Source organism: Bombus affinis, chromosome 13 (assembly GCF_024516045.1).
Source record: "Bombus affinis isolate iyBomAffi1 chromosome 13, iyBomAffi1.2, whole genome shotgun sequence".
NCBI classification, from domain to species: domain Eukaryota; kingdom Metazoa; phylum Arthropoda; class Insecta; order Hymenoptera; family Apidae; genus Bombus; species Bombus affinis.
The window spans coordinates 6641546-6664085 of NC_066356.1; the positions used below are offsets into that span (position 1 = coordinate 6641546).

Consider the following 22540-nt stretch of genomic DNA (forward strand, 5'->3'; position numbering starts at 1 on the left):
TGTGTGAAAAGACCAAGATACTTAAAACTATAGAATATGAAAGAAGCATAGAAGAGCACACAAGATCTTGGCAAAGATCTGATCAAACATATCCCAGAAATATTTACTCGATTTATGCGAAACGAGTAAAACTGAGCGTCGTACGAAACTGTGAATCACTCTTGTTTACTGAGTTGCTCTCCGTTATTAATTTTTGCTATCTTTCCTATTTTTCTATCGTATTATCGTATTTTAATATGACTAGATATGACGTTTAATAAATTTCCTGCAAGTGTCGTAAAAAGTTTAGCATATTTTTCAAAGCTGTGGCGACATACCGACAGAAAGTAAAATTACAACTTTATTCGCTAAGAGATTAAACGGATAACGCTTTCCACGGTTGATGAACAGGATTAACTCAAACTTCTCGACTTTTCGCTTACGTCGCTTTAATACTCGGTTAATTCTTGCTTCGAGCCTCGTCCTGGAATTCTTTGCAGTTCAGTCGAGAGGAAAGTCGATCGAGGCATCGAAGATGAATTTTATCGAGCTGCCGATCGATAAAAGAACAGTGATTAATGTGACCCAATACCGTGCATCGCGTCCACATAACTCGACTGGTGCGCAAGAATTCTAAAATTAGCGATGAACCGTCTTTGTCCTTCGTTAATTTTATTGGATCGAACGATCCTCCTTTTTTCGGGGCAGAAATTATTTTCTCTCTCGAAATCCATGGCAATGATAAATACCGACGAAAATAAAGCTCGAAACAACACGACATAGCCGCGCGAGATTAAAATGGAAAAACGCTTCCGGCAGTAGATTCAAAGTATTTGCAATCCGCTGTTTGCTCTTTAAAACGCGAAAAAGTCTGTCGACGCTGGAAACAGATCGGCCACTGCATACGAATTTGTGGAATCGCGAGCCTCGTTCATTTACCTCGCGCAATATACTTTGATTCTCGCCGGTTATATGAACATCTACATATACCAACGTATAACTCTTCAACTTCATCGAATATCCGTCCTAAACTAACATTCCAACTTTGATCCCTTAAATCTTTATTCATGCAGCTCCGTGTCTCGTTTTATCGCAACTTGAGCACCTAACAACCATCTTCTCTTTATCCGCTAAACGACTTGCTTCTACTTTTTTGCTCCAATTACGCTCGGCTGCTTTAAAATATTAATAATTACAAATTTATACAGAGAGAGAGGGGGGGGAGGGGAGGAAATATTTTGAAATATATGTTCTTTAATTTAGAAACCGCTGCAATGAGCAATGAATTAATAACGAGCAAGAATTCCACGATAAAGGCGCGCAATATTTAATGAATCAAATGCAAGCAAACGGTATGTTTCGTATATCTTGCTCAACAACTTTATCAGTTCGTTATCTTTAATTTGCCTGAGGATGATTAAATTTCCTCTGTATTTTTGCCATGTCTGTCTGCAATATTTTTTCTCCGTGGGATTAATCGAGTTAAGCCGCGCCTGAAAATTAGTTTACGAGGCACGATCATCTGCTGGATAATACGTACCCTCTTTTGAAACAGTCGCGGTGAATTTCCAAGAAAATTATCAGTTTCGAACGGCGAGAGGATACGCTATTAGATCCATTTCCCTGTAAAATACCAAACGATAACGACGCCTTGTGTCGCGTAACTGTAATTAACTCGCGTGCGCGGTCCAATTTTGCATGTCGATGAGCCCAAACTCCGGCAGGAAATTTATATACATCAGGATTTTGCTTGTGCACCAGCCTCGATACGATAAATTGATTGATTCATTGAGGAAAACAAGCCGCTGGATTGCCAAAGAAGGGCAAGAAATTAATTGAAATCGAGTTGACAGAATGAGCGTCCTATTAAATATAGAAGAGTGTACAGAGGTGGAAATATTCGGAGAACTAATATTTCATCGCAGTGTACAAATAATACCGCGTTTCTTACTTAATTTCTGACTGCTAAAGCCTTTGAAATTCCCTCTTTCACTTTGCGAGTAGAGAGCGTGAGAGAGAGAGAGAGAGAGAGAGAGAGAGAGAGAGAGAGAGAGAGAGAGAGGGAGAGAGAGCTGGTCGTTTCACCACAAGCCCTCAAGGAGAACTTCTTTTTAAGCTCTTATTAATCCACCGTTTTCGAAGTAATACCACCGTGAAAGGTTTCCAACGCAGTTCCGCTTCTCGCGTTAAAGTTTTACGCTCGCACTTTCCTCCTCGCTCGAAGGCGTATTAACAAGCGCAATTTTTCACGGTGTGTCTCGCGTAGGACGTAAGAGACATAGGAGTGGATTCTCCTCAATAACGGTCAACGGGAGTAAATACGAAAATCAAGGACAAGATATTCTAAGTATGTTTGCAAAAGTTGAGTAAGCGTAGGTGTTTGAATGTCGTAAGGTAAAAGGATAATAATAAATTATAAAAGATCACGATTCTGAAAAACGTGGATCCTCGTGTTTGACATGTAGAAAGGCTGGAGAAAGTATTCGTACACCATTCGCATTTATTATTGCATTTGCCTACTGGTTAATTAGATTCGACCATAACAAACTTCGTATCATTTAATGAAACGACTAGAGTGCTGATTTTTACGTATTTGTAGGAAGTTCGAAAGTAGAACATCGCACAGACTGCTCGTGATATGAGAAAAAATATATGAAATGTCCACAGCGTGCAATGCTTTTTTTTCTATAATATCTTGCAGGTAGAACAGAATTTTCTACAGAAATTTCCAACTTTTTCAAAGATATGAATACGCACGAATAATCCGCGGTCGAAAAAGTACGATTACGAAAATTTCACGCTACGAAAATGAAAGGTACAGCGTGACGAAAGCTAACGAACCTAAGAGCGTGTGAAAATACGCTTTCTAGCCGATGTAACAGTTCGAGGAATTAAAATGGATTAAAATGGAGAATATGGAATATATATCTCGATATATGGCGAATTCCGAGGCCTGGTTCTCGGAACCAACGAAATACCTAATTTAGCTATCGCGGTAATTTTCCTTGAAAAAGAGCTGAACCAATGGGCAAAGTTTCTGTTGCAAACTGTTTCGTGGAAAGATCTCGTGCCGAACGAAATTCTGGCGAAGTTTTAGGCTTAGCAGGAAAGTTGTTGAATTATCGTTCGAAACGATCGGCTGTAACATAAGCAAATGTTCGGTTCGCTAATTAGCGTGGCCGAGATAAACCATGACCTTTCCTATTGTGTACCGAGAGAATAGGCGTGGTGTCTATCGATCCTTTGATCGCAGCAAACTTTACGATGTTCATGCAACCATTGCATTCAGCTGGCATCACTTTTCAATAATGGATGCACTTTGCTGCACCAGTTCTCGGTCGAAAAACGTTTATATCAGTTGGGTGCAATTTAATTGTTGCCTGTCGAGGGAGGCGAGGACGACAAAAATTATTTGCCACCGTTCTCGAAAGAGCAATCTTTCTTATCTTTTCTATTTTTCTCCGCGAAGCCTCCCCTTACAACTGGATGAAAAGTTTCTAACTTTTCTTGTTACCAATGTTTCTTCGTTTTTATTTTTATAAACGATGAAATTTCCGATGAAATACGATAAATTTATCTTTGCTGGTTTTATAGCTTTGATGCTACGTGGTGATTAAAACGAATTTATGTGACACAGTTGAAAGATGTATAGACGATAAATGCAACGAAGTTCCGTAAGATACAGAGGCCGTAAGAAATTTTATGACTAGATCGCCAACGTTTACGTAAACTCATACTTTCGTTAACGTAAGCAAAGAAAAATGGATTGTTTCATCTTCCAAATATTGCGATGAATAGTTTCGCGTATCGCGTACTCGTATTCGTGACCACCAGAATGTTGGAAATCTCCAAGAGAACGTGTACCTAATTCCAAGATTCAACAAAAGGAAAATACGTATCTGGGTATTTTCTATAATTCAGCTAATATAATCAGCGGAATTTTACACAAGTCTACTAGAAATTCTTTTGTACAACACCGACATATTTGTAATAGAATAAAGGAAGTTCCGTAAATAGATTCTACAAATTGCAAGTTTACTGATTATCCTGTTCCTAAATGAAGAACGTATACAATGGATGTCCATAATCTGTAATTTGTAACTTGCCAGTTCACAGACATTATTAGTTCGTGGATTATTGCGTAGGAATAAATTTGGTTGATTATGGCTGTATTAAATTTGAACGTGACTCTTTTATGAAATGTGGAAGCTGAATAAGTAATCAAAGATCGTGGATAGCAATAAATTGAATAGCAATAAAAATAAAAAGAAGAGACTTGAATTCAAAAGAAACCTACAATCGCTGAATCTCATTATTTTTTCACGAAAACCCGAACAAACAGATCGTTAAAAAGTCAATCCCACAGGTAAATTCGATCGCTTGCAAAGAAAAGAAGGAATTTACTTTCGCCGGGAGGAACCAGCTGACGTTCAACGTTGCTGTTTCAATACGAGAACAGGAAGATCTGTTGACTCCGGCATTTTCGTAGCCACTTTGAAGCGCAGAGTGCTTTCAGATACAACATATTCGTTACGGAGTCGTGGAAACGCGTCGAGCTCGTGCAACTTCCCTGCGGAAACAGTTTCTCTGTCATTGTGTCAAGGAGTCAGAGGAAAAAGGTATTAGCTTCTCGGTGCTTAGCGTTTCGAGGAAAACACGACCTGAACAATTTCTACTTGAAACGTGGGTGAACGTAATAACACGTGTTTCGGCGCTTACGACGAAATAAAGAGCAATTGCAATTTGTGATAGGAAGATCAATTATGATAACAGCAGGTTATAAGAAGCGAGTTCGTGTAGAATTATTCATCGAACGCTTGGTTAAAGCACGAGTTTTAGAAATGTTAATGGTCATCGTGTAGAGACAGGAAATTTTGCGATATTTGCAATATGTTTACAGCGAACTAAAGAGCAATTACGATTTTTGACAGGAACATTTATTGTAATAGTAACACTCCTGTAATACTAAAAGAGAAAACTGTAATGAGTTCAGCCAGAAATTAATGAACTAATAGTTGATGAAAAAATAAAAGTTTTGAAAGTTTCAAAACGTTAATAATCCTCGTAGAGGGCCATGAAATTTTCGAATTCTTTCCATTTGGAATATTTTCCATTTGTAATATAATCCCCTTGGAACATTTGAAATATTTGAATGTAGAACATTTGGAACATCAGAAACTAAGTGTCGAGTGTTAGAGATGCGGGGAGTCACGTATGATCATCTAGAATTTTGAACATGATCAAATATTTTCAGAGGATGTGTGTTTGTATAACTTGTTTCATACGAGGAAAAAATTCAGTGAAATAGAAGAGGGAAAATGCGTGGATGTTATTACATAGAAGATACGTGTGTTGGGTATTGTATGAAACAGAGAATTTTATGTTTTGAGAATTGAATTATTTTCTATAGAAATTTATCAACATTATTCACGAGTAAAGCATCGTATAATCTAATCTTTTCGCCAAAACTAGAGAAATGTAATTATCAGTTACTAATTTACATGTTGATTGGCGCAGAATCGGAATGCCGTCGCTCATTCCAACATGATGCATTGTATTATTAACATACTTGTCTCATTAAAAATAAAAATGTTCATGTACAGCATTGACGGTGTTGAAAATTTCATGTATATTAAAACGCTCGCATTATAATATATTAAATATGTATATTGAAAGGTACATTAAAATTATGATAGATTAAAACCAAACTATGTTTTGTAAATTAATTATAAAGCGTCGTATGCATGTGACACTGATAACAGAAGGTGTAATTAATATCATTAATAATTCTGGCATTACGTAAACATACTTGCATATGCATGTGACCTACAACAGTCAATATAGCGATAACATAAAAATTTCTACAAATGTTCTGTTTATTTTTCCTTTTTCCTCGCTCGCTTATTGAAAATATTGAAACTCTCAGGAATTTTAATTAAATCTATTAACAATTTCGATATCACAGAGGGAACCAGTGATTTATGTCAACGTACGTATTGACAATATACAATTTTTTACGCTTATCCTTAAAAGTCTTCCTAAAAACTTGTGAAAATTTTACGAATAATATGAATCAATATTTTAATAATACAATTAATTTTCCACATTTGTCCTGTTCGTTTCTTTATTTCTTGCCCCTGGATAATTATCGAATAATATTGACCAATATTTCAACAATATGGTTAATACTTTTAATAATTCCAACATAACTGTAGACCAATATATGAATAATATAAAATTTCCTACGTCTATCCCATTTTCTCTCCTGTTCTATCGATTCTTTTTTTAACGCGCTTCAGAGATTTGCGATGTAAGCTGCCGTAAGCTGCAACCTCAAGTCTGGAGACTTTCCCAGTCTACTAAATCGTTCGTCTCAAATCGCCGCTATTTTGCGATGTACGGTGTCAAAATGAACTTCGCCAGTGACCGTGGCGAGGAGAATATTCGCCGAGCTTCATGAGAGAATATGAAGATATAAAAGGACACTAAGTCAGGACGCGGGTAATGCCAGTAAAACATTTTCCGCAATAACGACGATCGGTCGGTAGCAAAACAATTTATAACTTCTACTTCCAGAACGATAACGACGTTGAAGCTCGTCATTGTCTATGAAGAGGAACGATTATTTCGATGGAACCGAGGGACGATGAACACGTTGAATTAGAAAAGAACAATGCACCCACGCAACACGCGGCAAATTAGCTTAACATTTCACAAATTTCACTCGTCGCGATACTTCTCTATATTCTTATGTGTCTCTACACATCGTAGAAGCTCAAGGAATTTGCATGAATCCTCTTAAACGAATTCTCTTTACATTTCTCTTCAGTGAATTCTCTTTGCATATCTCTTCAGCGAGCACTCGTGCGTACTACGAGTTAACTTTCCGTCAACGCTTTCTCATCTTTGAAATCTGACTGTACAGCTTGTCCGAAAAATAGTGACATATATATTTTTTTAAATTTGTATAATTTTATTTATATTTTTTCTAATTTATAATTTTTAAATCGTGCAAACGGTATGTGTCAATTTTTATCGTCCTTCTCAGACTTATTTTTCCACATATTCGGATACCAACATTTTCTTATCGTTTTTGAACGTACAATTTGTTTGCACGTACAAATGCTGATATTTCATGGACGTATATACCATACAAGTGATAACGATTAGGTTGATAATATCTTAGCACAGCTGGCTTCTGTTGCATGGTAATGCATTTGCTCATCCTGGCACGATTGTGTACGTGAATATTTGGCCGAAAAGCGAATACCAATGCTCGCTCATTCGCTATGTTTATCTGATTACGGTTTTCTGTAATTACTGTCCATTTTCGAGGCTCGAACGCCCCAATAAAAAAATCGCAGCAAAGACATCGCAAGCATACATGTAGATAATAAAAATACTCGGAACGACTCGAAAGGCAAATTTTCACAACTCTGTTCATTTACTGGTATTTATTTGAGCATTTGCCAACGTTGTAACTAATTTATTTTAAGAGGATATAACAGTAATAGAACTAATCACATCTACTCATGTGCCTGACCACGAACAACCCTATCTAATTTCACAATTTGTTGAATTTCTACTCCTTTATTAGCTAATCGTTCCTAGGATTGCATCTATTTTTGAGGAATAAAACGAACAATGTTTCTACAAATATAATTAATACAGCCTGGATATTTTTATGCAAATTCATATTTTCCTAACCACTGTACTACAGAAATGCAAACCGAGCAAGAATTTCTTTTATCTGCTAAATATTCTAATAAGTTCACTGTTTCGAGTATTTTACATACAGATAAGAGAACATGAAATATTGATACGCTGCGAATTTTGCCAACTTTTGTACTAACAATTTTTTACCGTACTAATAACAGTCATTTCTCCGTGTTGCACATATTTATATTATATTTATTCGTCGTTGTTATTAAACATAAACTCGTTTTGTAAAATCACGCTGTCTTTTTATACTCCTTATTTTATGAACTTCTTTTTATCGCGCCACTGTATTTTTGCATATTACGTACATCCTCTGTTGCACCATTTTCCCAGAAACGCATCAAAATTCACAATCTAACCGATCGGTGTTTAAATTAATTATCGGTAATCTCGTTACTTTTCAAACAGACTGTCTACGTCCCTCGTTATTCGGTCTCGTTAAAAATACACGTGAGTCTGCCGACTGTTTTCTTTGGCGTGCAATTTTGCCCGGCGATATGTCGAGCGAAAATAAAACGTCGGGACGTTGACACGAAGCTAAAAACGAGACCCGAAGCAGGGTGAATAATAAGCATTTCCTGAATCGCTTTTCCACCCGACGACTAGGTATTTCCTATCGATCCGGTCCGATACATCTAGCCGCTTCATATTTAATAGTTTATTGCGTGCTCGACCGACATTTCCAGTTACATTTGCCCGTTTAAGAGAATGGCGTTAATATTTCAACGCTGCGGATGATAAAGGACTTGATGTAGCAGGTTAATGAGCTGTAAAAATCCGGTCTAAGAACAACGATTCGATGTGTTATATTTGGTTGGGCAGAAAGTTCGTCCCGTTCTTTTGCAGCCAAATGGAACTCAGTTTAAACAATGGCCCCTCACGCTCAATTTAATTGTTCTAACCTGGTACTGTTGATTAATTAACAACCAACTGTAGAGCGTAAAACAAGCGTTTTCGAAAGTACTTGCCCCTCGTTGGCCTGGCACGAGTTCAAACGTGGTTCACCAACAAGGCAACGAAAGACCACACGTGCCAGTCGTTACACGACAAAAATTGGTGCAACTTGGTTGGGACGTTCTACCGCATCTGCCATATTCACCCGATATTGCACGCTCGGACTACCATTTATTCCGCTCGTTACGAAACTACTCCAACGATAAGAACTTGTCTTCTCTGGAAGACTGGAGAAACGAATTGAAACGTCTCCTTCTCTCGGAAGATTAAGCAATTCCACGACGATGGTTAATAACGAAGTTATTACAGCGATAGGGGAAAAATGATCGAAAGGAATGTTGCATACGGTAATTGCGAACAATATGCGTATAAAGGAGAAAACACGACCCTCAGTTTGGTCGGAAAAACGGTACGAGCTTTCCATTGATTGTAGAAGATATTCGAAAGGCTAATTCTTATTTCTTATTTTTTCATATTAATGTAGATCGCGTGGGTCTTTATGCAAATTCATATTTTTATGCAAGCAATTAAAAAGAATTATTTACAGATCACAGTACGGGAAGAAAATCTGAATAAAAGTTTGCTTCATTCGTTTAAATATTAAAACGGGCTTTAAATATTAAATCTCATTTTTCGTATTTTGAATGTTCTCGCATGTTTAAATTTCTCGTAATTTTTTGTCCTTTGATCGTATTATTATCGACTTTACTATTTTATTACATTATTGTAAATAGACGTCCGTGCTTGTGTTATTTTTTGTTACTCTCCGATAAAATTATGACGATGGGATAAAGGTAATATGGAAGAACGAAAATGGCACTATAAACGCTATAGGACTGTTTTATTATCTGCTTGAAAAGTTCTCTATATCGGAGCTACATTTAACGCGAAGATAAGAAAACTTCTAAATTAGACTAAATAATCGAAAGAGCAACGTGATTAATTCAAGCAGCGATATCTAAATCTCGACAGGTAAACTGATCGTCCAATTAATTATTATACGCTATTAACTGGTATTGTATAATTTAATTTCTACAATATCAATTTACAATTTATCGATTAGGAAGAAACTGACAAATATTGATTTTAGTAATAAATTTGCAATTTAATCAAGACACATTTAATAGCATTTATTCATCGCGACTGCAAATCAAAGAAAGCAGCTGGATACTTGTGAGCTATGGTGTATGTAAATTTGCGAACTGCCGACTCGTGCAAGTGAACCTCGTGAAGCTATAAAGCACACGAGGAAGACGCTTAATGAAGAATAACGATTCTAAAGAAAGCGACTGGGAGAACCATGAGATTGCAGTTTTCTGATATTCGCCAGATATTAAGATTTTTTAATATAGCAAAGCTACGTTTCTTTCTTTTTCTCATGAAAAAAATTATGTAAGTAATGAGTATTCCTCTGGAAAATTCACGAAGAATATTTGAAAGCTATTTGTGATAAATCTTCAACATCGTAAACGAATGATTCGCTAGCATGGAACATCAAGAATTTACTTGTCACGATAAAAGTCTAAAATAATTCGACCCTGTGTAACAACTGCGATAGAGACTTTTCCAATTTAATATTTAAGAACAAGATACGATAAAACTAACGGTACAGGTTGCATAGATTTTAGAAGATCGTAAACGAGTAACTTACTAATATAAAACAGGAAGAGAAGTATTTTGGTATAAAATAGAAATAGACGTAAAATATTCGGAACTAAGCTCGTAGATCGATTTAGAAAAACTGTAATTCAGATGTTTCAAATCTAACATTTGAAAATTAATTATGACGAAATTATCACTAAAGTTAATTCTCAAGTTGGAGATAAACGATTAGCTTGCCAATGCAAACGAAGGAACAGAACCTCCGCATAACGATAAAATGGTATTCTAAAACAGACTGAACTTATGGAAGAACTACAATTGAGATGTTTCACGTGTAGCATTTAAAAGTCGACTGTAACGAAATCCTATTACCGACATTGACATAAGTTTCCAAGATCATGAACGAATAACTAATAAAAAGACAGAAAGGATCTTCGTATAACGACGAAAGTGGATGCTAAAACAAACTGAACTTACAGACGAGCTGCAATTGAGACATTTGAAAATGTGCAAACTCCAAGTTTCCTTTGAATGGCGGTACTTTCTCGAAATGGAAGACCCTAGAAAAGAGGATTCTCTCGAGCAAACCGCCAGTCCTTTCTAGTGATTTAATTGCCTTTTCGTGATGGAATCCGTGAGCCAAATAAAGGTGTAGATTTGGAGAAGTTTGGTCAACATTCATCATAGTGACGTTACCGTGGCTTCGTTTCCGGCTTTTGGAGCCGAGGATTAACAGCGAGGAACTGGTGCAAACAGAGGATTGATTTACGAGGATTTACTTGTCATGGTGTTACACATCTTACGCGCGAGCTTCGCACTTCTGAAAGAATCAAATAGAAACATTAGGCTGATCGTGAAAAATACATACGTGGTATTATGATAATCTGGAAAGTTGGAGATTCGAGGCGACCGGCGATGTTCTGGCCTTTCGTATCAGCACATTTCCTGCCGTTCGCGACACTCAAACTCCTTCCGATAAATTTCCAGCAGAATCTTCTTAACTTGCAAAGTTGTTGTTGCAAGAATCGACTGGAAAATGAACTTCCTTCTTGACAAAATATAACTTCCGATTTTAGATATAAAAATTTAGTTTAATATTTTCTATAGATCGAGAATATTCAGTGTCAAGAAATTTTGAATGGTCCAAATATTCTAACGATTTTCTCACGTGAATTATTCAGAAGTCGAACCGATTAACTTTTGTAGCTTTTGTTAATTTTTCAATTTCACTACGCGCGCGCGACTAACGTTCGATTCTCGACAAACGAATGACTCACTTCCATAAGTTTATTTATTGTAAGAAGATGGCATAAATAATAATAAATGACAAAGTAAAAAGAACAGTGTTTGAGATATTACTTTTCTCTACCAGTTTCAATTTATATCGACTGAAAATATAAATTTACCATTTGGAGAAAGTTGAAGATGTCCTCTCTTCTATCTAATTGATCACTCCATAAGAAGATACAAAAGAAGAATCGGTGACATTCTAAGAATTTTTTAATTCAACAATTAATAACTTTCACAAATCAACAAATTATTTCCCGGCAAAATGTATCGAACGATATGGAAATTACTAAACTTTGACTTTTAAAAAATTACGTTTCACATGTAACAGCCTAATGCGAATCTGCCATATTCTACGAACTCGAGCCAGTTACCAATGACCCAACAAGAGGATTCGTAACAAATGGAGGTAAAAAGACAGAGAACTTCGAGTCCTTCGAATTTTGTTCACCTCTGGAAATTCCGCCAGATCATGAGAATTAACTGACACTGATCGTTCTTGCTTCGTAAAGTCAAATTTGCGTGAAAATGAATAAAGTTTGAAATCCGGTTACCTCTAACACGGCTTAACCATAATTGAGTCGAACGAAACGAAGAAGTATAATTGTCTAAGAAAGTCAACCACCCGTTAAATCTCTGTCTTTTGTCTCAAACAAAACCATTTTAAACAAGAGCTATCACAATCTGTGGAATAATGAAGGGCTTAATTAACTGTCAGGTAGCTGAGATCGTTCTCCGGCAAATTTCCTAAGAATCGTTAAATCATCGACTAACATAAGCTTTTCGTTGTATATGAAAATCGAAGGAGAAAAATATGCTAAATCCATTTTTCTTGATCTTCGAATTTTAATGTCGCTTCATGATTAAATGAAAGAATTGTTTTATAACGTAATTGAAAATGAAGGAAACCTGCCAGGTCTGAAGAAGTAAGTCTCTTAAAAAATATCTGACAAATTGACCAATTTTTATGCCAACCAATCATCGTATTCTTTCTTCGTGGTTTTCATATACCCTTTTTATAAATTTAATATTTGCTTGACGAAAGTTGTCAATGGTAAACAAAATAGATATTGAAACTAATAAAACATTTAAAAATAAAATTGTTAAAGTCAAAATTAATATCATCATCCAGTATATTTTCTATTATTTAAATATACTTTTATATTAATTATTACTGAATATCTATTATCACTGAACTCTCTTATTTATAAAAAAGAAAAACCGTGCGACTTGAAATATTTTCGAAATCGAAATATATCCTCATTGTCGAGATGAAATTTATCGCCCTTTTATATGTATAATAAAAATGTTTAATAATTAATTCTTTAATTCTTTAAAGCGCTTTAAGCTATTTATTTAAAAGGAAACTGTACCTAAAACTTCCTATGCCATATAATGTATTCACAATTCTATCTGACGAGCCCTTTTCCCCATTCATTCGCGTTAAACGCGATGGTCGTGCACCTCAATTAACGTCGCCGCTTTGATCGATCGATCCGTAAACGCGAACGCGATAGGGAGCAACGCGAGGCTCAAATTACTTAAATAATCGAATCGTTGCACGGCGAGTCTGATTAATCGGTGGCAAATCATTCAGGGAATTTCGCGTGGCAGGCCGAATTCTGTCAGGAGATTGCACCGCATCCTCGGACGTCGCGATTCCTGGAAACTATTCAGGACGAGTCTCATCGGTAACCTCGACCGAAATTAATGGAATCCTCGCAGGACAGAGCTCCTGGCCGCAAGAGGCAACATACGCCGTAACATTCCATACGAGACGGCCGGCGGACATCGGCTTGTTCCTGAGAAATTTCATCGTCTAGATCGAAGATTCGCGAGCAAGTTCCAATACACAGAAATAAAAAGTAACCATAGAGGGAAAGAAATGTCGGTAGTTCGGACTTCGTATTATTAACCAGTTAGCTATTGCGATCTCTTTGAAAAGCTTGTGTCTACAACGTGTCGCAAAAAGCAAACGATGACGAGTATACTCGTCCAACACAGAGTACACGTGGCTGTTACAATTATGTTGTAATGATATGGCTGTTTTGTTATTTTATTTTATTACTGCAATTACTAAATTGCTATTTAAAAGGCATGACGAGTATACTCGTCAAAAACAACTAACTGATTAATGAATGTGAAGTATCGTCGTTGGAGGATAAAATTTAAGAATTTACGAAGTACGAAATTCATAAGATGACCGAAAAATATGACACAGGGTGTGGCCGAATGATATGTCAAGCGGGTAGCAAGTGATTCTTTGTGAAAAAAAGAAATATAGAATAAAATTATGTCATCCGAGGTTTAGTTCTCCAGGAAGCTGACTTTGGAAATTTCTTTGATATACAGTACAACACTTGTTTATGCAAACACCCATCGTTATCCTAACACCCTAATATCGGAATGTCGTATCATCCGAATGCTCTGTTGTCCGAATATTATATTTCTCCATAAAGGATACGTTTGTAGAATATGTACATATTTTATTACAGTTTGTATGCAGCGTATTCCTTCTCTTATTCGATCGAGTGAATTTCGATGATAAGAATTTAATACGAAAGCGTTCTAATTATCGAAAGAAAATACGACATAATTAATAATAGTTATAAATAAAAAAATAATAGCAGGCACAAAGATATGGGATCCGTAAATATTGAAAGAATCTGTCAATTAATGTTAATTTGTATTTGAAGAAATGAAATTTCATATGGGAAAAGCGATTGTTCTATTATCCGAAAATTCTATTATCCGAACAATTTGGTCTGCCTATTAGTTCGGATAAAGGAGGCTCTACCATATGTGAATTTGGCTGGTTAGCGACTAGACAGGAATAAGCAATCAGAAGGTGGTTATTTCACGTGTGAAAATAAGTGGAAAACGAAGAGTGAAATTTTTCCACTTGAGGCTGCATTTTCAAGAAAATTGAATTCGTTCACGTTGAGTTAATAATGAGTTTGGAACACGCGTATGAGAAATTTTCGAATTTTCTTTTCACGAAACCAAAGCGCTTTATGAACAGATTTTATTCCACGTTCATTTATTTTCACACGTAGAATAATATGTCACCGATTATTTTTTTCCACTTGGCCTCGCTAATTAGTCCACGGCTAATTAGCCGCGCTCAAGTATATACTTGATAAATTTTCACACTCTATCTATACAGATGATAAAATACACATATGTAATAAAGGATATGGAAAAATGTATAACGCGAGAGAAAAATTATTTGAACCAGGAAAAATATGCGAACTGTAAATCTATAAAAATTTCTATGAGAAACTACTACGACAAATTGCTATTTTTATGAAAAAGATTTCCACGATATTCTGCCCGAGGCCAGTTACGTTAGCTATCCTGTAATTTGGATAATTCTAAAACTTCATCTGCCATTACTTTTATCCTACTTTGTTAACTCGACGACAAGAGTATGATATAACTTGAAGTTTCAAACAAAATCGAAGTTACTTTCACTAAAATCAAACATAATCTGGCACTTGTTACTCGAACTAATTAAACATAAATTGGTATTTCTTACTTGAGCTAATTAAACGTGAATCGGTACTTGTTAACACGAAACTTTAACTACACAGCTACAAATATTTATTAAAACGAAAGACTATGGTGTAGAAGGAAAATGCTAAAGATTAACAATGTCAAGCGTGTTTAATTAAAATTATATAGAAGCTCATCTGTTGTTTTCACTGAAAACGATAGTCCAAACAATTCCTCATTATACAAATATTTTTTCGACGCGCTATCAAACTTTAATTAAACTTTTTAACGAGACGTTTTACACGCAAATAAATTTATGAACGAAACTATCAGCAAGATTAAACGCGATATCCCAAGCTTTGTTCTACGATTCGTCTTAATTGAATTAGTGCACGCGGGGTCGATATTATAATTAGCATCTTGTCACGTTTTATCTTGCCTTTAATGAAGAAATTTTTACCTTGCAGTTCGCCGACAAACGTTACACAGATCCATAATTCGCGACTTAAAGTTGCGTGCCAAGCAGTACCGAAATAGATCGCAATATGCTCTTGTTAAGCGCTTTCAACAAGTTCGTTAATAAGAATTTTAATCGAAGGTAGCCCAGGAAAGAGATATGCGCGCTAATTAATTATTAATCAATCGAGTTTGCTGTAACGATGACGTGTACCTGCTCTATCTGTGCTAGAAAAATAACAATAGCACTGATAACCTTGCATCACATACAGTTCGTATCGACGAAATAAATAGATGCAAGTGCAGATATTTATGAATTTATGGAAAATTTTAAGGTACAAAGATTTCAATATTTTATTATTTTTTAAATATTTCACTTAAATTTACATTTCTATTTAGATTCTCCTATTTAATATCGCAGGCAACTTTTATCAAAATTGTTTAACATTTTATTTGCCAGATGAAAGAAACCTTCGTTCATAAAGGTATAAATTTACACGAACATTTACAATCTGGATATGGAAGGCGAGCTTGCAATTTACTAATTCAAAGGTAAATTCCACCATCCGTAACGCTAAAGTAAATTGGAAAAACTGCTATTGCAACGCGGCTTCGAAATTGTTTCGTGAAATAAATTATTATCATTTGCAAGGGAAATTTTTGGAAGCGAGTAATTTTCGTTGGAAAATTACAATTTTTGAAAGTTCAAACGGTTTCGGGCAACGAGATAGTGTTTGTTACTCTTCTGATCAATTTGCTTGCATCTCCCCTTTCGGCACTGTTAAGCAAAGCGTGCGTTCAACGAATTCAGCATGGCCGTGTATGTTCGAGCAGGCTGCAGCTGCCGAGCAATCTCAGAAACTTCACTTTTCACCCTCTTCGCCTCTCCATTAACATGCCATGAATCAAAATTACACGCGTGCCGCGCTGTAAAAGCGTCGCTGTGACGTGTGAAATACGACGAGACGCGGATTTGAAACATCTGCCGTTATTAGAAATCGCGGTAGGAAATCGTCGTTGCGAAACTCGTGTATGGAAATAACGAGAAAGACAGAAGGAGAGAAAAAGTTTTTAGTGGCGGCGATATCGAATGCGACTCGTTAAACTTATACGAGTGATCGTATCTCGCGATTCAAAACGCGACACGGACGGCTTCATTTCCCGCAGTTAACTCGTTTTATCTATTTTTAGGTGGCTCGTAAAGTTTTATGGATCGAAGGTGCACATGAAACGTGTGCTAAGGTGAAGAGAGTAAAAGAGAATCGTGAAACACTCGTGAAATCGATCTCTGTCCTTGGTCACACAGAGCCGGTGCTCTTTAATCAATGACTGCAACGCTGCTACACACGAGACGAGTCTACGAACAGATTGTAGATTGTAAGGGAAACCTCGGCTACAGATAAATCCACAACGACATTGTGAGCGTTACGCGAAACCTTTTTAAAATTTCATTGGCATTGTACTCGGACACGCTGTTACGACGTTGAACAGATTTCAAATCCAAAAATGTATATACAAGTTACGAAACGTGTATACGCGAAGTATTTGAGCACGAAAACTTCTCTATTGAGACATGAATTTCATGATTGTGTTTGACAAATTTCAAACCAAACCAATTAATTGTATATATGTAGATTACAACATACTTGCTGCAATCATACGAATAAAATCGAGTAAACAAATTAGTATACAGCATGAACAGCTACCTTAAGCTTGTAACAAGTACCACAGATGCTTCCACTGAATATCGACGTTTCCTGATGCAATGGATAATAGACAGTCTAAAAATCATAATTATGAAAGTGAAGATTTTGAGAGTTTATTTCCAATCACGCGTTTCAACTCCTAAGAATATCATTTCATTATCCGGAAAAATATCATGAATATTTTACAACAATAAATACAGAACGCTCTGTTTTATGGAAAATAGCAGCGACTTACACCATGACGATTCTCCTAACCATTTAAATACGTTTGTAACGTCGGTAAAATATATCCTTGCATCTTTGCTATATGAACAACCACGTACAATCTCAGATTCGTTGCAAAACCTACAAATATAATCGCCGGATAATCGGATCGGAAATATCAAAATGTTTTACATAACACACACGATACATTCATAAAAGCTACGTATACATACATTCGTATACACCTTTATCTCGGTTCAAAGTATCACGGATTGATATTACCAAGAAAGACAAAAAATTCCTCAGTCTGAATCACAGGCTTTACTACTTACTTTCAGTAGTAAAAGTAAACGCGTAAAGGCGACCGTGGTGATAGGAGGAAACCGCGCTAGCGGCAGCAATTCCTTTTGCAAAAATAACGTTGGAACACGCATTCGTATCCGGAGGATTTCATCTTTTATTTACGACAACGGCCTGGTTGTCTCTTATCAGAGAAACGGACGAATATAAAGCACGAGGCGAGATACAAGGTGGAGCGGAAGGATAGGTTGCACAATCGTTCGTTTTTATCGCAGCAAGTTGGATCGAAGCCAATGTCGCAAACCGGATACATATTCCTCTGCGGATTAATCCCAAACTTTCGAGCCGATCCCCTATCCGCTTTGTAGCCCAAACTATCGGACGTCCAAACAGATCTGCGATGCTTGCGACGCGTCGCGTCGTCCGTGAAAAATTGCCATCGTGACTTTCCAACTGGTAAACTCCGCCTCTCACCTTTGATCCAAACGCCTTACTTCGTCGCGACCCGCCTTCATATAGTTCCAGCCACGTCGAAACCCGGCTAATTTTCCGTCGGCTTCGTTAAAATCGTCGATTGCAACATTTGACACTATAAGCCGCCCCGAAGGGTTCGCCAAGGTTTTTAGTTAAGTTGAAAAGAGCGGAAAGCGCCTGAAGAAACAACACCTTAATGAGAACCGTGTAACGACGGGGACAAGGGAAGGCGACCTTCCTTTTTACGTGTGGAACATCGAAGATTGCCGATGAACAGAGAACAAACGAGGAGTTTGCTCTTTTTCATCGAGAACATAACTGGCTGGCTCGTCGGAAGGCATTATTCTTTCGAAAGAAATAAATTGTATGAAATGAAATTTCTGTTAATTAGCCTTCGATATAATGTTTTCTCGTTACTTATAGTTAAACCACGGATTTTTATTATTATGGAAAATTTAGAGGTGTAGAAATATAAAAAATATTTGGAAATATTTGGTACAATATTTAATGGAAGAAATAGATCTTTGTGTAGGTTCGATTTCTTTAGTTTTAAGTCGATAGAAACATGAAGCTGCATAAAAATCTGCGGTCTACTTATAATCTTCGCTGAATTTTTCGTTTTTGTTATGGAAATATTCTTCTAGTGCTTCGACCGCTTGATTCTCAATTTTGAATGGCTTTCGTGTTAAAAAGTATTATCAAGCTGATTATTTAAAAGAGATTTTGAAAGCTGACTTAAATTACAAATTGTTCTATTTGCTATCTACAATTTCACACAACAGTGAGAATTACCATAGAACGATTCATCGATTAAATTTTAAATAGCAAATCATATATCCAATATATATTATTAGTTATCCGATATAGATATTAGTTACAGAAATTATGTTCCGACAATTAAAACATATATTCATTTTAATTACCTATAATTTATGAAATTTATGCTATCTCGAAATGAAGTTGTAAATGACAAAATCATCGATTTAATATAAATTTCATCGCAATTGCCTTGGATAATTTTATCGACGATTGTGTAAACGATATTAAATTAAATTTTTCCATTTGACGGCATCCAAGACTGCATAACACGAAACTACTATAGAACAATTTATCGATTAAATTTTTAATAGCAGAAATCCAGCGATACTGTTCGACCTTTTGCGAATCGTGTTACGAAGGTTACCATCTCAATTACCCACAATGTATAAAATTCATAGAATCTCGAAACAAAGTTGCAAATGACAAAACTTTCAACCTAATACAAATGCCAATTTCATCGCAGTTATCTTGCATAACGACGATCGTGCAAAACAATATAGAAATGAGTTTTCCTATCGAACGACATCCAAAACTGCACAACACGTAACATTGCTATGGAACAATTTATCGATTAACCAGTTTGTTGTTTCTGACGAATATACTCGTCACGAATAAATGGCAATATTTTGTGTTATAACGAGCCCTGTCAGTAATAAAATTAAGAAATAAAACAGTCGTTTCGTTACAACTTAATCCCATTTTAGAACAGTAACACATACTCTGCGTTTGACGAGTATATTCGTCATCGCTTACAAAATTTATTAATAAATTGTCGCTTAAATTGCGACACATTTTAGATACACGCTTTTCAAGATTTTCAAACAAATCGCAACAGTTAACTGGTTAAATTCCCGATAGCAGAAACCCAGCAGTACTATACGACTTCTTATGAATCATGTTTCGAAGATTAAAACATTGGTACATCTGAATCGCCTGACTACGACCTGCGAAATTCATGGATTCTAAATGACAAAACTTCCAAGCTAATATACCAATTTCACCGCTGTTACACTTGGACAACTATGACGACGATCGTATGTTCATGGCAGAACGACATCAAACTGAGTTATAAACTTTCTGGTGGCAGTTAATCGTTGAATAGCATTTCCATGAATAGAAATCACTGAGATTTTCATTCGTAAGATTTCAAAGAATATTCTAATTGAGCTGCTAAGACGAACATTCGCCGCATAAAGTATCATTGTGCAATGCCACGTTGTTCTATCTCACATATGCATAGTCCACTATCCTCAATTTTCGCGTTCGATCAGTATCCACTTTATTTCCAAGTGGGGCCGCGCTTTCTAAACTAACCTACTTTACCAAGAATTCCTCGTTATTGAGCCAAACGATCATCGAATTTAGCATGTTCCACTTTAGGTAACTTGTCCTTCGACCGCCCGAACAAAGTCTTCCGATTGCTTTCAGGGGAGGAATAGTTCTAGTTTTATCGTCAAATTAGAGGCAATCGCTATGACTTTTATTAGAGATTTTAAGGAAAAATCAATCGATGAGCCTTTTAACCCCCGATGACTTCGATGAGCTGCGTTTTACTCAATTTTCTACAACATTAAGGTAAGATGAATTTCATGAAGAAATGCTAGAAAATTTCTACGTGCAGATTATATGAAGCATTTCCAAAATTTCATTAGTACCGTAACGAGACACGACTGTGTAAAATGTTTCAATGTGTTTCTAGAAATCAAAAGATATTTATAAGAAGCATACACTTCGTAAAGATTATCAAAGTACTTGGGCAAACAATTCCTCTTTAGTTAATAAACCACAATACACAGTGAGAAAATGTTTAGCATTAATTGTACGTTCAAGGCTATTACTCATGCTGTATACTAATTTTCCACCGTATATTTCCGATAAATGTCTTGTCTGTCCAATTACTATATATACGTAGATTTTCAGATTGATTTCAAATTTTACTATTACAATCACGACAGCCGTGTCTCATCATGTAGTGGTAAAGAAATTTCAAAAAGTTTCGTATAATTCACAAAAATGAGATATTATAGTTTGGTGTATTTGAACTGATTGTGGCTCCCAGCACAAAATATATCAAATTCTTGTAACAATAAACATGTTAATAGTATAATCTTTTCTAGTGAAAAACGATGAGAACTATACCCCTTTTAGGTTTTAGTACCGATCAAAGCCACTTTGGAATCTATTTGGCCAGGCTTTGGGGAAGTTCCGACAAGCCGCTTTGCTTTTCTCCCCTAACCGAATTCAAGAGAGATCACTATGTTTCCCAAGTACTACGTACTGCGCGACATCTAAACCGAGATCCTTTCGACGAAAATTGATCGTATTGTAGATGGGAAAACGATTTAATGCCACTGTCTCCCAATACGGGAAACTCGTCATTCAAAAGAATCGCCGATACACAGAGTAACAGTTGAATTTTCAGGAACCTGCACGATAAGATAATAATAAAATAATTTGATATATTGATGGAAATAGGTCGACGAATCGATGAATTATACAATTATACAATTTATGTTAAGGCGCGAGTAACATAGGACGTAGAACTTTTGCATTTATTAGCACTAGAACTACCAGAATAGTTCGAATGACAATGACAATTTGGCCAATAAGAAAGCAATGGTTAAATTGTATTTTCCGGAAGAGAAAGAAAGGTATAGATCTCGTATTGAAGAGTGCAAAAGTTTATTACCACGAGGATTAGTTAACTACGAATTTATAGCGCATTTGATAAAGTGATTTAATTTCGAGTTGGAGAGGGGAAAGCTGCTTATTGTAGCACTCGCTTTAATTTATTTAATCGTCCACGGTGATTTAATGGATTTAAAACGTTGCATTTTTAGAGGTTTAAATAATTTTCCTTCAAAGTATATGAATTTAATCTATTCGTATATTTTTTTCATTTTAACTTCTTTGGAACAAGCTTTAATCATGAGTAGCTCTAGTATTACTGCATTATGACAATTCCACGCATGCAGACAGAGATATTACGTTCTCGTGTAATTTTTCATATTTTTCATTTCCATACTATCATCCACGAAAGCCATAGAAGCGGAAGATTCCATTTCCTCTGGAGTCGGAAGAGAAATCTTCGTGGAAACTCGATCATCGTTTACCTGCGTGGTGGCAACGATGATATGTAGTAGACGCATTTCTACTCGATGCTCTCGGTCAGTTTTTACAAAGGCAACAGAGAACCAAAGATAAGAAAACCAGCTTCTGGCACATTGCCAAACAGTAGTGACGACGTTCTTTGTTTGGCAGGCTGTTTCATATTCCGCTGACAGGTGGCTATTGAAAAATTTACAGCAATGGGCCGTGACACGGAAACAATAAAGAACGAGAGGTGGCCACTGAGATAACGAGATATCTTCCCGTACTTGTAAATAATTAAAAATCACAAAAGGGCGATAATAATTAAAGTAAAGTTTGGAAAATATTTAAGGGAGTACCCTACCCCACCGTGAGTATGTTAGGGAAGTGTTCTACTGTAAATTAAAAATGAATCTCTATAAATATTTAAGGGAGTACTTTATTGTAAATTTTTC

General features: G+C 36.1%; 1 protein-coding gene across 6 annotated transcripts in view; it reads right to left on the bottom strand.

Moving 5' to 3' along the window:
* Nucleotides 1-22540, bottom strand: part of LOC126923460 (uncharacterized) — a 193333-nt gene that overhangs the window by 160159 nt on the left and 10634 nt on the right. Inside the window, exon 2 of one of the 6 annotated variants that reach the window (XM_050736931.1) lies at nt 11123-11283. The exons of the other annotated variants lie outside the window; for them this stretch is intronic. The gene's annotated coding sequence lies outside the window, so the exon portion shown is untranslated. The remainder of the gene's footprint in view (nt 1-11122; nt 11284-22540) is intronic. 6 annotated transcript variants of the gene reach the window in all.